Source organism: Rosa chinensis, chromosome 6 (genome assembly GCF_002994745.2).
Source record: "Rosa chinensis cultivar Old Blush chromosome 6, RchiOBHm-V2, whole genome shotgun sequence".
NCBI classification, from domain to species: Eukaryota; Viridiplantae; Streptophyta; class Magnoliopsida; order Rosales; family Rosaceae; genus Rosa; species Rosa chinensis.
The window spans coordinates 65,925,510-65,942,059 of NC_037093.1; the positions used below are offsets into that span (position 1 = coordinate 65,925,510).

Below are 16,550 nucleotides of genomic sequence, written 5' to 3' on the forward strand. Positions count from 1 at the left end.
AATCGAAAAGCAAAGGACTAATGCAGATCATGGCCAATCGAGAAACATATTAGCAGAAGAAGCGGTGATCGACTGAGTCGAGTAAGGAAGCTGCCACGGATTGAGCAGAGAGTCATGCATCTCAGCCATGTCGTTAATGTCCTTATCGAAGACGCCGCTGAACTCCACAAAAGTCTGTTCAATCGACTCCAAGTAGCGAAGTCGATCAGTCAGCTCCTTCTCCTGAGCCCTCATGACATTGTTCCAGGCCTCCACCTCGCTGTAGGCTTTGTCCTTGGAGTCGATGCTCTGCCGGATTTGGCTGTTCGATCTGGAGCCGGCTGATCTCCGCCGTCAGCTCCTCCACACGCTTCTGCATCTTCATCCGCGATCGCTAGGCCGATTCGCGATTAGACTGCATCTTCTTCCTCTTCTTGTCATCCACCACAGATCCGTCGGAGCCGGAGCTCGATTGGCGCTGAACCGATGACATTTTAAGGAGAATCAATTCAAGAAATTAACAAATTAGAAATTAACATAGCGGTGATCGGAGATGACGGAGGCGGTTCCTGTTGCGAGGGTCGTCCTCCAATTCTTGCAATTCGAAGACTCCGATCAAGACTCTCTCTGGGAATTCATCGACCTCTCCGACGCCGACAACCACCGCCCCAATTCCGACAACCCCTGCCCCAATTTCGATAACAACCACCCCACCCCAACTCCGACTCTGAACCACCACAAAACTCCGAGCCCATTGGGCTCAACACTTCATTCGACTCCCTAGTCGCTTCGCCGGTCGCTGACCAGATCCGAGCCCACGCCCACCGTCGTCAGACCTGTCTCGTTCGACTCTCCTGATGATGATGATGTCAAGTTTTATGAGAAAGTCCCCAGATCATCAGAGAAGAAGAAGGAAAAAGAAAAAGAAAAAAATAATTAACCAAAGAAAAGGGTAAATTGGTCTTTATCTTTGTTTTTTGTCTCCACGTGCTTGCCACGTCAGCAAAGAAACGGCGCCGTCACAAATTTTGGACGGAAGTATCACGTTGATGTCAAAATATGTCTTTGGGTATCACATTGATACTTTTGAGAGTTTGGGTATCAAATTGGCCTTGGCAGCATAGTTTGGGGACGGTGACTTAATTTTTCTCAAAATTAAATTGGGAGTACTCGATTGAGACAAATTGTGGAACGTATTGAACTGAGAATAGGATCAAATCCAGCTAGTAAATAAATAAAGCCAATTCCACGGGAGCCAAATTCTAGGATGCTGCAGATGAAATAGAATTGCACTCACTAGAAAGTGGGTAATGATCACACATTAACAGATATAATGGCTGAAAAGTGAAAACGTTTTCACCACTTATTTTCAACCCTGTATTATAGCTTCTAGCTGGATATAACGTCTTTAGAAGTGTTGGTCCTTCAACTCTTTTTTAATCCTAGCCAATTTGTATAACATTCGATGATTCAGCTTAAAAATTATGAGCACCCAATATGTAAACCTGGGCTGCCCACATAATTGGCAGGGATGTACTTTTAGGACTAATTTTGTGTTTACACCACTTTAAACATCAAATTAATTCGGCCCTTATTTGTTCTGTCCGGCTTAATCATTATAATAAAATGCATGTTAATCAAAAACAAAACAAGCAGAAATCCTCATCTCATTCGTCATAAACTTTGTTTTCTGGGCCTTTAACGTTCACGATAGCTAACCAATTAACAGAGGTGCAAATCGAATATCTTTGTTTATCTTCGAGGAAAGAAAGGTCCCCTACATAATACAAATCTGGCTGTTTTCCAATGTTCTATTTTTCCCTTTATATCTCTAAGTGCATGGTGTCATTGTAGAACAAAGAAAATGACTACTGCAACAAATTACTGAAATTAATGATGCTATGATTTATTTATTTGTTTTTCTCGGAAACTAACTGATGATTAGATTTTAATCCGTAGGTTTTGAGTAATAGAGGACAAAACCTAACTTTTGGGGAGTTCTAATTTTATTTATTTTGTCTTGAATGGTTCTCTAAATAGATGCTCATAATCGCCGAAATCAATGCGTGGAAATCATTTGAGCAATAAGTCGACGGCCGGCATGACGAACATGATTTAATTTAATTCCAATGATCAGGGGTCTTACGTACGGGACTCCGAACTGGTAATTCTAATTAATTGTACGTGACTAATCTACACACTGACGCAGATACAAAATATTCCGCACATGAAGCCCAAAAACAAAAGTAATAGATGATGATTTTGGCAGCCTTCCATATTAATCATTATCCTTAATATTTGATTATGTTTCTATCACATGTTCAATTGATTTTTATTCATGGTTACACATTTGCTTCTATATCTCCAAGTCACTGCAGACACATAATTAATTAAACTTAATTGGTTAAGGAATAGCTCATGGATGAACTGGAGATTAACTTCAGCTACTATTTTATAGACTTATAGTGCTGATGTCTGTTAAGTGATGGTAATGTTTACTTATATACAAGGCCATGCCATGCTCAATTAAAACGTTTAATTGATTGACCATTTCAATTAACCTTGCATCAATTCCAATTTTAAATATGGTCATGCACGCATGAGATCCGGCCATTGATTGGTATGGTGTACGTCTACTTTTCCAGGAAAATGATGAGTAGTCGATCTGTCCATACGGCTATCTAGCTAGCTGCTAGGAGCTTTAAGTATAAATACCCTCTACTTCTTTCAGATGGAAACTCATTCACCAAGTTAAAAAAAACTTGTTCTAGCTATTTGCGAGCTAGCTCAAAGTCAAACTGATCGTAGCTATGGAAAGAACTGGTAGTATCGCTTTACAGCCCCCAACCTTTGGAAACCTAATCACTGTTCTGAGCATCGACGGCGGTGGAATAAGAGGCTTATCCCAGGAACCATCCTTGCTTTCCTTGAGTCTGAACTTCAGGTAGAACATATGTCAAAATGGTGAAGATACATACAAAAATTATAAATTGTATGCTCCTACTCGTTTAATTAATCAGTTATTAATGTTTCAACGATGTTGCAGAAGCTGGACGGTGAAGATGCAAGACTCGCCGACTATTTCGATGTGATTTCAGGGACAAGCACAGGTGGTCTCGTAACTGCCATGCTCACAGCCCAAATGAGAATGACCGTCCACTATTTGCTGCCAAAGATATCAAGGACTTCTACTGACCCACTCCCCCAAATCTTCCCCCAGAAGACGTACGTTAATGTTAATCTTAGTTCAATTCTGAACTATTATTTCATTGCTACGCACACTCGATTAAATATTAATTTGGATGACTAATTTCTTCTAAGCTCTATAACATTTTAACCATTGTCGTCTACAGTGGTTGGCTGTTTCCTCGTGCTAGAAAGATCATCAGAGCTCTAGCAGGACCGAAATACGATGGGAAGTATCTACATGGCTTGGTTAGGGAAAAGCTTGGTGACAAAAAACTGAATCAAACATTGACTAATGTTGTCATTCCAGCATTTGACATAAAGAATCTCCAGCCAGCTATATTTTCCAGCTTCAAGGTTGATCTACAGTTCTATTTCATTTTTACATCTTACAGGTATTTACTACCATGTCGAAACTAGTTAACAAGAAAATTAACTGCAATGATATATTCAAGTGAATTGTGACGTGCATGTGCTTAAATTTATTTGATGGACAGGTGAAAAATAAGCCTTCCTTTGATGCCCTACTTTCGGACATATGTATTGCAACCTCAGCGGCGCCAACTTACCTCCAGCTCATTATTTTAAAACCAACGGCCTCGAAGGAAAAGTTAGAGAATTTCACCTGATAGATGGTGGATTGGCAGCAAATAATCCGGTATATTCAATACTCATATTATCACATAGCCAATATCAACCATTAAGAAAAATAAACCAATAATTTTATTTTTGCCCTCTCAGACTTTGATTGCAATTGGTGAAGTGACAAAGGAATTAATTAAGGGGAGTTCAGACTTCTTTCCTATAAAACCAATGGACTATGGAAGATTTCTGGTGATATCCTTAGGAACTGGCTCATCGAAAGCTGAACTGAAATACAATGCTCATGTTGCCTCCAAGTGGGGTGTGTTGAATTGGTTAACGAGCGGTGGTTCCACCCCATTAATCAATGCTTTCAGTCAAGCAAGTGCCGATATGGTCGATTTGCATCTTTCTGTGGTTTTCAAAGCCCTTCACTCGGAGAAAAACTATCTTCGAATTCAGGTATATGCTTCTATATAGCATAAATTTGAGTTGAGTTCATGTATAATTGAGATACACATACACGTACTAAATTGGATGGAATTGAACAAACGCAGGATGACACGCTAAGCGGCGAAGTATCTTCCGTAGATATAGCAACACAGAAGAATCTGGACCATCTTCTCAGAGTTGGTGATGGACTATTGAACCAACCAGTTTCCAGGGTTAATTTAGAGACAGGCAAATTCGAAGCTTGTAATCATGAGACTAATAAAGAGGCTCTTATAAGGTAACTACGTACATAAAATGTTTGAAAACCCTACTTGCTCAACAGGTTTCAATATATAGAATGGTAAAATATGTAACCTAGCTAAGAGAAATTTGTAACTGATATTAATATGTAGGTTTGCAAAATTGCTGTCCGAAGAGAAGTGGCTTCGCCTTGCAAGGACTCCCCATGGACATATTGCAAAGTCTCACTGATATGTATGTTACAAAGTTCTACGAGAAAGTCTTGGCATATGGTTCTTTATTTTAGCACACATTGTTTGAAGTAATAAAACAATTTGCATGTTGTAATCTCATCGTATGGGGGCACATGATCATCAACCACCATACTTGATTCTTTTTATAATGTTATTTATGATCGAATAAAACCCAGGTGGCTGGATATCATCAATGTAACAGATCAAGCTTTCTATTAATTCTGGTTTGTATCCGTCAATAAAACCTGTTAGCTTTTCTCCGGCATTTGAGCGATCAATAAACACAATAATTGAGATGATTCATATATAAGAAAGTAAGATGAACTCGTTATAGAATTCATAAACATGAAGTAGATGAATTATGTTGAGAGTATGAATCCTACCGGGGAAGGTTGAGACATTGCCTATGGGTTTATATGAATTCGAGTTAACTTCCTCCATTATCAATTGGTTGTGGTTGGTAAGCCTAGATTACTACTAGAGCGGGTTATTCCAGATTCTTTCCCACATATGCCTTGTGGTCTCACTAGCTTCACGTCGCCCGATATATGAAAATTTGTCGGGGGGGTGGTTTTGAGAGTATGACTCCCACATGACAATATAGGGACCTTATCTATAAGTTTACAAGAATTTAGATCAACTTCATCCATCGATAATTGATTTTAGTTGTGAAACCCATATAATCATGAAAGACAATTTACAAATCAACTTAAAGAAAAAAAGAAAGAAATACCGAGGAACTCTTAAATTAACTAAGCCTTCCAGCCAACCCACTGAATGAACCTCCAGATCTATGACACGTGGTGCTTTAGCTGATGAAGAAGGTTGGAGAATAGGAGATGTTAAATTTGAAAATACTTCGACTCTCAACAGCGATTAAGCTAGCTTTTATGTTAAGTCACGTACCATTAATTCTTTTACTGATAGATGTGATGTTTTGTTTCTAATTAAACTCATGAGACTTAAAGCTTCGAAATGAAGAAAAGGAAAATTATAGTGCAGAACAAGCTGATTCCATCACAAATAACATAGGTAGTAGATTGGTATTTATTGAGAACATAATCTCAGAACGCACGTACTGAGTTACAAGATAGTCGAAACTCTAGTATTAAGCATCAATATTCCACCATCACTATATATGATGGGCATTTATTTTTCTTCAATAGATCGAGTATCAAGCTTATCGATCAGCTGGCAGATGCTGGGTTTGCTTGTGGTGCTGCTGATCTGATTGCACGTTCCTTCTTCTCTTTGGAGAGAACTGCCGCTACCCTGCATATGCAGATTGATTAAGAAAACAAATAACTAATTAATAATAATAATAGTAATGAATATATGTTTATGATGCTTTGATACAAATCCCAGTACGTACAGAGAGTAATTGTAATCAATAAGTACCTTCTGAGAGCCTCTTCATTAGTAATATGACGTTCATCAGGCTCATGGAGCCCGGTAACTATATTCAACTTTGAAGCTTGTTTCTTTAACAGTGCCTCTCCCACTTTTACAAGTTTTTTCAAGTTTTCGGGCGTAGCATTATCCATAGAATTCAAGTCGGTGCTCAATTGGTCATCCTGCCCACGTTAGAGAGTATAAGCGTATTACACTGGATGCCATGGAGCACTTGTACGCGATCACATTAGTTAAGCAAATAATCAAAATAATCAGATTGTTTGTTCCCTTATCAATTGTTTAAAACATGATTCAATTTAAAAGGTCATATATTTATATTGATTAGATCGATGTATATAATATATATATGTACCTGAATTCGAAGGTAGTTATCGTCAGACCAAAGAGCTTGGAAAAGGGTAGAAAGGTGGCAATCTACCATGTCACTACTTGCTTCAGTGAGTACATCTAACAATGGACATTGAAAGTTGGCTTGCATCAACCATGCCATAATACCCCACTTAGCTGCTACTCTGGCATCGTACTTGGATTTTGCTGATGAACCAGTACCCAAGATATGAGGAGGAACCTATTACCCTGATCAGCTGCCTCAACCGGAGAGAAGTCAGTATTTCCCTTCTTGATTTCTTTGTCACTTCGGTTATAGCAGTCAAACCCTGAGAAGTATAATTAACACATGTGACTTTTTATTTTGATGATAAATTTTATTGCTTGGAAAGTGATCAACGATATGATCAATTAGTTAATACCGGGTTATTAGCAGCCACACCGCCATCAACGAGATGGAATTCTCTTGTTGCGGTTTTGAAATAATGCGAGGGAAGATAAGTTGGTGCTGCTGAAGTTCCGATGCATATATCCGACAGTAGAGCCGGATCTAATTTCTTGTTCCTTTCAACTACAATAAACCAACATATAATAATTTTTTCTCATTATTAAGAATTATATATTAGTAACAGCACCAAAAATATACATTATATACACTAGAAATTTTTAAGGATCAGACCGAAACAAACCTCGTAGTGGAGAAGATAGCTGGTTGGAGGCAACTTATATCAAAAGTTGGGATCACAACATTGGTCAATGTCTGGTTCAATCGTCTATCTCCTAATTTTTCCTTGATAAGTTTGTGTAAATACTTGCCATCATATTTTGGAGCGTATACACCCTTTGCATTTTCTAAGGCGTCACCAAACAGTGGAATACTGTGGACAGATATACAACATATATGCACAAGGAAATTAGTTAAATAGATCATGGTTAATCGTTAAGCGTAATAGTAATTACTAATTAAATTTCAATTAATTATTAGTGTTGGAGATTATTATTGTTGGAGATATAATTACTTGATTTGAGGGAATATTTTAGGGCAGTGCTCAAGGTAAAAATCGACAATCTGGTTAGCCGCAAACAAGGGACGGTTGTTTTGATCCGGGGCGGCAAGCATGGCAGTGACAAGGCCACCTGTGCTAGTCCCTGCAATAACATCGAAATAATCTGCCAACCTTGCAGCCTCACCATCCAGCTTCTGCATATATACAACATAATTGTTGAGAGTATACATCCCACGTGGGAAAAATGAGACATTGCCTATGAGTTATAAGAGTTTGGGCCACACCATCCATTGCCAATTGGTTTTAGTGTGAACCCCAGATTACTTTATCAATAATAACCAATAATTAATATTAAATACGTGTTCAGTATATATAAATTAACATTTTTTTTTTTTGTTAATTACCTGGAGCTCGGACTCTAGGAAGCTGAGTAGAGTCCCGGGATAATCCCTTTGATTCCACCTCCATCAATGCTGAGAACAGTGATGAGCTTTCCATGTGAGGGAGGGGATGGCAAAGGAATGCACCTGCTTTCTCCATCTCGACTAGCTAGCTAGTACTGTTTACTTAGTTAGCTAGAAGCTAATAAAACTGAGATAACTTGAAGAACTTATAAGCTAGGATGATGAGTGAAGATTACAGAGCTTGTATAGGCTTTATATAGAGGTCTCCTAACCTCCCTTACTCTGTTTGCACTTGAAATTCAATGCACGTGGAAATGATGAAGGGTGAAAACTATACTCTCACAATTATATCTCTAACATTTTACAGACACGTACCTATGTCATAGCCTGTAGGCATTAAGGGTAAAGGAGACTTCTGATATGATTAAATTTTTGGCATGATATATATTTTGATAACTTCACAACTTAAAGAAAAGAATGGATCCTAAAAATTATGTAATCAGCTTGATCACAGTAACGTGTTGTGGTTTACCCCTAGAAATCATTCAAATGTGGATGTTCCCATTGCAAACCGAGAAAAAAAAAAAAAAAACTAGCTCTATGCATAGCATATAGACATTTAGTGCATTTTTCATCAGTCCACACCTGAACCAACTCATATTTATAATTTTCCAGTATTTTTTTTTTAATAGAGAACGGGATTACTTGGAGATTAAAGTTATGTTATAAATTTTATGATTTTTTTTTTTACCCATTATCAATGCATTTTAGGTTATATGCGTGGAATTCGTCCACGAGTTTGATCAAGAGAATTAATTTGGGGTTTCTTTTGGTTGTTTCTAATAATGGAAATTACTTTACCTAACTTGCCAAAACAAAAATAGTAATGGTTCTTTCTTTAAAAATAAATTTTATTAAAAAAAATAAAAAATTAATGGTCCCGGATCGAGTAGATGATGACGTTTTCTTTGTTTTTGGTGTTATGGAGAAACAAAGGCCCAAACGAAAGATGTTATCTCCAAACTGACATTTCTTCTTTTTTTTGTTCAATTTGAGTGGACGAAAAAAATAAGTCCATTCAGATTTCTTCTGGGTACAGTTAACATCAACGTTTGAGCATCCCAACCAAGATGGGGCGCATTGCTTCAGTTCTTGACTCCCGTTCTTGTCTCTTTTCTTTTTGTGAAACACGATTTCTTTGTCTTTTATTTGCAGGTCTTTGCATGCATGCATGCTTAAATCGTGTGTTTATTTTGCTGTGAATAATTGATCGAGATAATGGTCTTGCATGCAGAACTGGATCTGGTGTGAATACCTGATTGATCAGAGTAATGGTCCCTTGCTCGATCTGGATGCTGCTGTGTAAATGTTCTTTCCATTCAATCGTGAAAGTCTTGATGCTCAAAAAGACAAGAACAATAATGACAAACAGTTCATGTGATGCACGCAGATAACATATGATATTTGGGAATTAATATACAGTTCATAAAATTAAGTTTATAACTCCATATGCATGGAGGATCCATATAGTTTCTAGCTAGCTTCAAGAATACGCGTGGCTTATTTTTCCTCCATTCAAAATATTGCTGTATTTTCAAACATTATCCTCGATCTGTTGAAGACACGGAGTCGGAAATTGTTATATATGGACCAATAATTAGGAGGAAATTTCCAAGCATGCATGGAACAGATAAATCAATCTAGCTGAGCTGGGTACGTATGACCTGAAATCGTCATGCCAATTTACACGAGTAATAACAGTGTATATATTGAATATCAGACACGTACGAGTAACTAGATTTTAACCTAAAACCCCATTTAAGTGTTTAACTGGTATATATGAAGAAATTTACTAAACTTTCGAGTTCTTGATGTTTTAGGATTGTTAAACAGTCGTCATAATCAAAATTAAAGTATAACATGGTTATATATGAAGGCTAGGGGGACTTAATAGTCTTGTTATTAGTTGGGTTAATTCATCAGTTACTTACAGTAATTAGTATCAGACATGAACAAATGACCCTATGTCCATTGCATGGAATCTATATGAGTTCCTTTAGTTTTTCATTTTTCTTTTGGTGTGTGGCAAATTCAGTCTTTTACGGTTTTTATTTTTTATTTTTTATTGTACGTTTTTCTATATTCCGCAATGAGCAGAGCACCTATTGGCAAATTGCAGAAAATAATTGCACATTTGTGAATCATGCATGTATGGCCACAGTGAGTCACTTGACCTACCGTAGTACTATAGCAATTTTTTGTTGTTGTCATTATTCTACTTTTTTTTGGCAAAGTTTTCCTTCACCTGGTTAGCATAAAAACAGGTTTTGTCTTTACTATTTTGAGCATACAGGCATGCCACTCGTGCTTCTCATGGGTTTTGGTCAATCTGGATGTCGTTTCACAACTTTCTTTTTTAGGTTCAAACTCACTGAGAAGTTTAGGCTATCTCAAATCCAAAGGGCTAAAAATAGTCGTGGGGCTAAATTTTAGCCCTAAATTCTATACTATTCATTGATCTGACATCAACCGTCTTCAACCCGTCAAGGCTAAATTATCGCCCTAAAATATATTTTAACATTTTGGATTGGTTATATATATGTGGTTATTTTTTAAAGTCAATTGACTTATAGTAATTGAAATAATTTTTATGATAAAAAATATTTTTTCGGTTGTATTTTTTTTTAAAGATAATTAAAAATATCTTTAGCTAATTTTGAAATGGAATTTTTCTTTGGAATCATATTTTTAATATTTATTTTATTCATGACATAAGCAATTAAAAGTTACACAACAAAGTAAGAAAATGCAAACACTTGTCAGTGACAACCCTGACAATTATTAAAATCAGAAATTGAAAGCTTTGAAAAATCAATCACATTGCAGTTGTGGATGGAGTTGGTTATTTGCCAACCAAGTAGCTGCCGTCGTCATAATTAACTTGTGTTGCATGCATTTCCATCTCTTCATCTTCTTCATTGTCTTCTTCATCCTCTTCCTCTTCTGCATGTAACCTTTCTTGCCACTTATTGAACCAATTAGAACTCATTTCGAAAGTGTTTAAACAAAAAAGAAAATGAAAGTAAAATAAATGAGAGATTAAGAATAGGGAGAAAATGAAAGATTTAGATTAGGGAGATATATATATAGAAGGAAGATGTGAAAAAAAATGTTGAAGTCATATGTATTTATAGTATATATATATATATATATACACACACACACACACACACACAAACCAACGGCTAAAAAAATTATATATATATATATATATAAACCAACGGCTATTAAAAAAATTTAAAAAAAATAAAAATCACATTACTAACGGCTATAAAAAAAAAAAATTTAACCAACGTCTAGCTTACGTCAGCAACTAATTGTTGCTGACATCATGCTGTTGTCACCCTCCACTACCCGAGTGGTCCAGCTTTATTCTGATCCAGTTTTTTGAAGGGCCAAAGGGCTCCTCCAAGGGCTAAAAATACCCCTTTAACCTCACATCTGACCATAAAAAATGGCACTTTACCCCTTAGCCTCATGGGTTGGAGAATGAAAGGGCTTTTTTGGGGCCCTTTGGCACTTTAAACAATTGGGTTGGAGAAGGCCTTAGGAAGGGAAAGTTTCTTTACTATAGACCACGGCAGAGAGTCACAGACCACTAAGTCTATGAGAAAATAGAACTTTATTCATTTCAGTGAAAAGCTAGCTGATGCTTAAGTACTAATCTGAAGTCGGAATCTGCATGCTCAACCACCATACTTGATTCTTTTTATAATGTTATTTATGCTTGAATAACAGATCGAGCTTTCTATTAATTTTGGTTTGTGTCCGTCAATATATAAAACCTTTTAGCTTTTCTCCACCTCCCGGCCAATCGGAACTTTCCCCCATAAATAAGGATGGGTCGGACTTCTTGACCCGCAAGGCCGAGTGGTGTGCAATATTAGGCCCAACACTATCTCCCACCAAGAACATTGCTTGCTCAAATTCAACATGATCCTTAACCCAATCGTCACGATCTTCACCACCAAAACCCATTGAAGTACTGCCCAAGAATCCTCATAGGCAATCGATAATGGATGCTTAGGGCTAATCTGTAATTAATAGAAACAGCAATAGCTCTGGCCTCAGCAACAAGCATGTTAAGGCAGTTGTGGTAGAGTACGTGGCTCGGGAGCTGAAGCTATGCAAAAAGCTCCACCATGATAGTAAATGATCAAAGGAAGCTTTTGGTCGGTACCAGTGATATTGGGTCGGTAAAGTCTAGCTGAGACACCGGTTTGTGGGAAAATCACTATGTCTTTGGAACAAAACTCCCGTTTGAAGGTCCAACCAGGCCGGAACAACTTGGGTTCCGGCAAGTCTCTCAATTGTTCCATCTTTGAGTACTCGCGCGGATGGAGGAACTTCAAGCGAGACTTCACTGGAACCCATTAAGAAGAAGATGGAGGAGAGAGAGGATGGGAGAGGTTTTCAAGTCAACAGACACAGATGAGTTGAATTATAGAGAAGTGATTTTGTACACCTGTGCTAAAAGAGAAGTTTTAAATACACACCCTTAATTACTTAATACACACTCCATACTTAATACACTACTCATTTAATTTTTCATTTTAATATTTTACTAAATACACAACCCAAAGTATCTAAAATATCCTTAATCTCAAAAATCATGAAATGTCCTATTATTTGACTATATTAAGGCTACTATTTAATATGATTAGTATATTCTAGTATATTAATTGATGTTTTGTAAATGACCATATTGATTACTTGTGTTAGTTATTGAGAAATCTATAAAGATTTATTATTGTTCACTTTAAATAGATGCATATAAATAAGTTTTGTATTATTTGAGTTCTCATCAACCAAATACCATGTTAATCAAGTATAAAATTATGAGCTGAACATTTAACCAAAACTATATCAGTAGTTTCTTCACAATGGCAGAACTACAAAATTGTCATTAGAGGGGCCAAACAAATTAACAATTACAAAGTTTTTTCACCCATGATGTTTTATATTAGAAAATAAATGGATTAATCATATCTCTTAGAAAAAAAGAGAGGAAATTAACTAAAAAATGGATCCGTTTTAAAAACATTTAATGTCATTGCTTTTGAAATTCTAAATATTATGGTTTCTAATCTCATTTAATTACAATTTATATAAGGAAAAATTAAATTAATTAGATAATTTCTATCTTTATTCTTGTATTAAATTAGGAGGCCATGTATATAAATTTGTTGTGTTTATCTAACAATTTATACATAAATAGTTTAATATAATGAAAATATGACTATTTCTTTTTCTTCTAATGCATAGATGTCTGTTTTGGTCATTTAACCTACCTACAAAATTTAATTTGAAATATAAAATAATAGGGATGTGTATTAAGTGATTAGGAGTGTGTATTTAGAATTTCTCGTGCTAAAAGGATGAAGGGGGAAAAGAAGCTTTTGTCGCATGTTTTGCGTGATCACACTCTTGCATTATTTCCATTCCAAGTCATAGGTGTATTTTTGGCTTTCTACTTTTGGTGGGTACCAACAATTTATAATAAACTGGAGGGAAAAAAAACTTACCTAAACTATGCCCCGTTCTAAATTTTCATACCTGAGTTTTAGAAACTATATTTTGGTATCCAGGTTAGCCAGTCCGACCTAAATTTCGTACATGTCGTCCATGATAACGTTAACTATCATGCTAGGTGGCAAACTTTGAGGGTAGATCCGTCTCCTCTGTCTTTACCTCCAATGTCAACTAACAGGTCAATTGGTGGGGCTATTCCTACAAGAAACAGAGGTTGATTCAAAAACAGGTCAATCCGTCTCCTCCAATTACCCCTGTCAATGGCTTCTAATTACCATTTGGCCATCTGTGAATCCAAACGCAGAGGAGACAAAGGCTAATCGGCAAGCATCTTTAAGGGTTAGGGAAAGAACATAGGCTCAAATCACAGAAAGTAGCTCAAATCCATTTTCCAATCACAACTCAGCAAAACCCAGATGAAATTCACAAAAACAAAATGGACCCAAGAGCTCAGCAAAGCCAAAGGGCGAGGTCTTTGCAATACCATCAAGCCGATGCTGAATTCTTGGTATTGATGTCGAAGAGGATACCCTAGTAGAGAATTTCATACTTAGAGGTGAGGCTAATTAGGTTACCGATGTAGGAATCTGCAGGCCCATTTGACAAAGATCTGGATGGCTGAGTTTCTATAGTTGCAGAAGAATCGGAGACGAAAGTGGCGATGAGGGGAGAAAGAAGGGATCTGTGTCTCTGCTTCAGTGGAGGAGACAAATAAGGTTGGGTAAGGAAATGACCCAAATACCTATCCAAAATTAGCGCGTGGCTTGATAGTTAACTCCGTCATGGACAGCGTGTGTGCAAGTTGGGTCAGGTTGGAAACTCTTGGCACTAATGTGAAAGTTTCTAAAAATCAGGTATGAAAGTTTAGAATAAAGGGGCCGTGACCACTTACCCAATTTCAGCATAAATATTGTCCACTTACTCCACTAAGAGTTTTTTTAACCCATTTACCCAAATCTAACATCTTTTGACAATTGTGCCCCTATTATTAAATTAAAACCCATCCATCTCCTATCAGTCTCTCTCTCCTTCCCAAACTCTCTCTCTCTCTCCCCCGATCTCCACCTCCACTCTCTCTCTCTCTCTCTCTCTCTCTCTCTCTCTCTCTCTCTCTCTCTCTCTCTCTCTCTCTCTCTCTCTCTCTCTCTCTCTCTCTCTCTCTCTCTCTCTCCTCCCCATGATCTCCACCTCCGGTCTGTCTCTCTCTCTCTGATCGCCACGCCGGAGATGCAGTCCAAACCTGAAGACGACGATGAAGCTCCAGTCGGCGATCCAACGTTCTCGTCGTCGTTCGAATGATCGGCGATCCAGCCACTCCAACGTCCTTGTCGCCGTTCGATTGATCGGCGATCCCGACCATCGCCACTCCTTGTCACTCCTTGCCTCGGCTTTCTTCATCTTCCCGACCACTTTGCCTTCCAAATCTTCAGCTTCTTCGTACCAAACTCCAATGTTGGTGGCTGAAATCAACGGCAGCTTCGGAAGATTCTCAAAGGTCTTTGCTTTTTCACTGTTGCTGGTGACATCAGGGAGTGAAGGAAAATGGGGTTTCGAAAGATTGGGCCTTTCATTGGGTTTGAAGTTCTGGGTGGTGTTTCGATTTTGGGGTTTGGAATTCTGGGTGTTTCGGTTCTGGGGTTTTGAGGGTTTAGGCCTCTATCGTTCCGGCAATCGTTGTTCCAGTCCCCGAGGATTTTCGAGGAGTTGCCCACCACCACCATCATCTCCGTCTCTCGCCCCGACACTGACGATATCAACCCCATGCTTCTCTCGTACACAATCGAGTTCAAATACAACCAAGCACAATCACCTATCTCTCTCTTACACCAGCACCGGCGAGAAATCACGATCAGCTTTAGACGTGGGTGCCCAGAGCACTTTTTTTTTTTTTTTTTTTTGGTATCCTGAGATTGCAATGTAACTGTGGGGTTTGTTTGATGGTCTACTGGGGGGCAGTAGACACATTATTGGCCCCCAGTAGACCTTGATACGAGGGACATGGATCACTATAATATGGTGTTTTGATAAGTTACTTGTTGTTTTCTGTGTATTAAGGTCAAATTATCAGTGAATCCTACAAAATGGTACATTTTTGGTGGTCTATTGGGAGGCAGTAGAGACATTGGACTTTGTATTGGGGGGCAATAATATGATTACTGGGGAGCAGTAATATGATTATAAATTGATCAATTGTTCCTGTAGTGTATTCATTTTGGTTTTGGGAGTTCATACAATTCACTGGACGTCAATAATATGATTTTTGGGAGGCAATAATATGATTACTGGGGGGCAGTAATATGATTACTGGGGGCAATAATAGCTGGATTCTGGAATCCGGTCACCGGTCGTCGGAATCCGGTCACCGTTCGCCGGAGTCCGGTCACCGGTCGCCGGAATCCGGTCACCGTTCGCCGGAGTCCTGTCACCGGTCGCCGGAGTCCCGTCACCGGTCGCCGGAGTCTGGTCGCAGGAGACCGCGCCGGCCACTGGTCACCGTAGCACAACAAGGTGGAAGGTGACTTCTCTCTCTAAGTGAGAAAGAAGGAGAGGGCAAAAAAGTCTCAAAAAAAAAGAAAAAAAATTAATTGGGTAAAGGGGAAATAATCCCTTAGAGTGTTTTGGGTAAATGGGGTTAAAAAACAGTTGGTGGAGCAAGTGGGTAATTTTTAGCCTAAAATCGGGTAAATGATCATTTTCCCTTAGAATAAAGGCTTAGTTTGACTAAATTCATATATATATATATATTTATATATATATATTCCTAAACCAGAAGCTAAAGATTAAACAAAGGGGGAAACAAATAGATGAATTCATTGAAACTGAGTGTGTGTGTGTATATATATATATATAACATGTATGTAAGCCCTACCAACAAAATTCTTGATTGAATATGAGTTGGTTTGTGACCAACAAAATTCTTGATTGAATATTAGTTGGTTTTCACGTCCAAAAAAAAAAAAAAAATATTAGTTGGTTTGTGACTTCGAGTAAAGTGATCGAGCGCCATTAAACAATGTTCAATGGTGTGAAAGATGTGCCTTGTAGAGGTGGCAATAATGGTCCACTAAGTGATTATTGACTACCATTACTGGTTGTCTGCCCAAAAGTGAGACTCTGCAAATCAAAGACAGCCT

The 16,550-nt window shown here is 37.8% G+C and overlaps 4 pseudogenes; 1 reads left to right on the top strand and 3 right to left on the bottom strand.

Moving 5' to 3' along the window:
• Positions 1-7: 7 nt before the first annotated feature.
• On the bottom strand, positions 8-699 carry LOC112173377 (annotated as a pseudogene).
• Positions 700-2,789: 2,090 nt separating this feature from the next.
• Positions 2,790-4,912, top strand: LOC112174219 (annotated as a pseudogene).
• A 773-nt stretch (positions 4,913-5,685) lies between these two features.
• Positions 5,686-8,221, bottom strand: LOC112171790 (annotated as a pseudogene).
• Positions 8,222-11,655: 3,434 nt separating this feature from the next.
• On the bottom strand, positions 11,656-12,258 carry LOC112171791 (annotated as a pseudogene).
• Between the last annotated feature and the right edge of the window lie 4,292 nt (positions 12,259-16,550).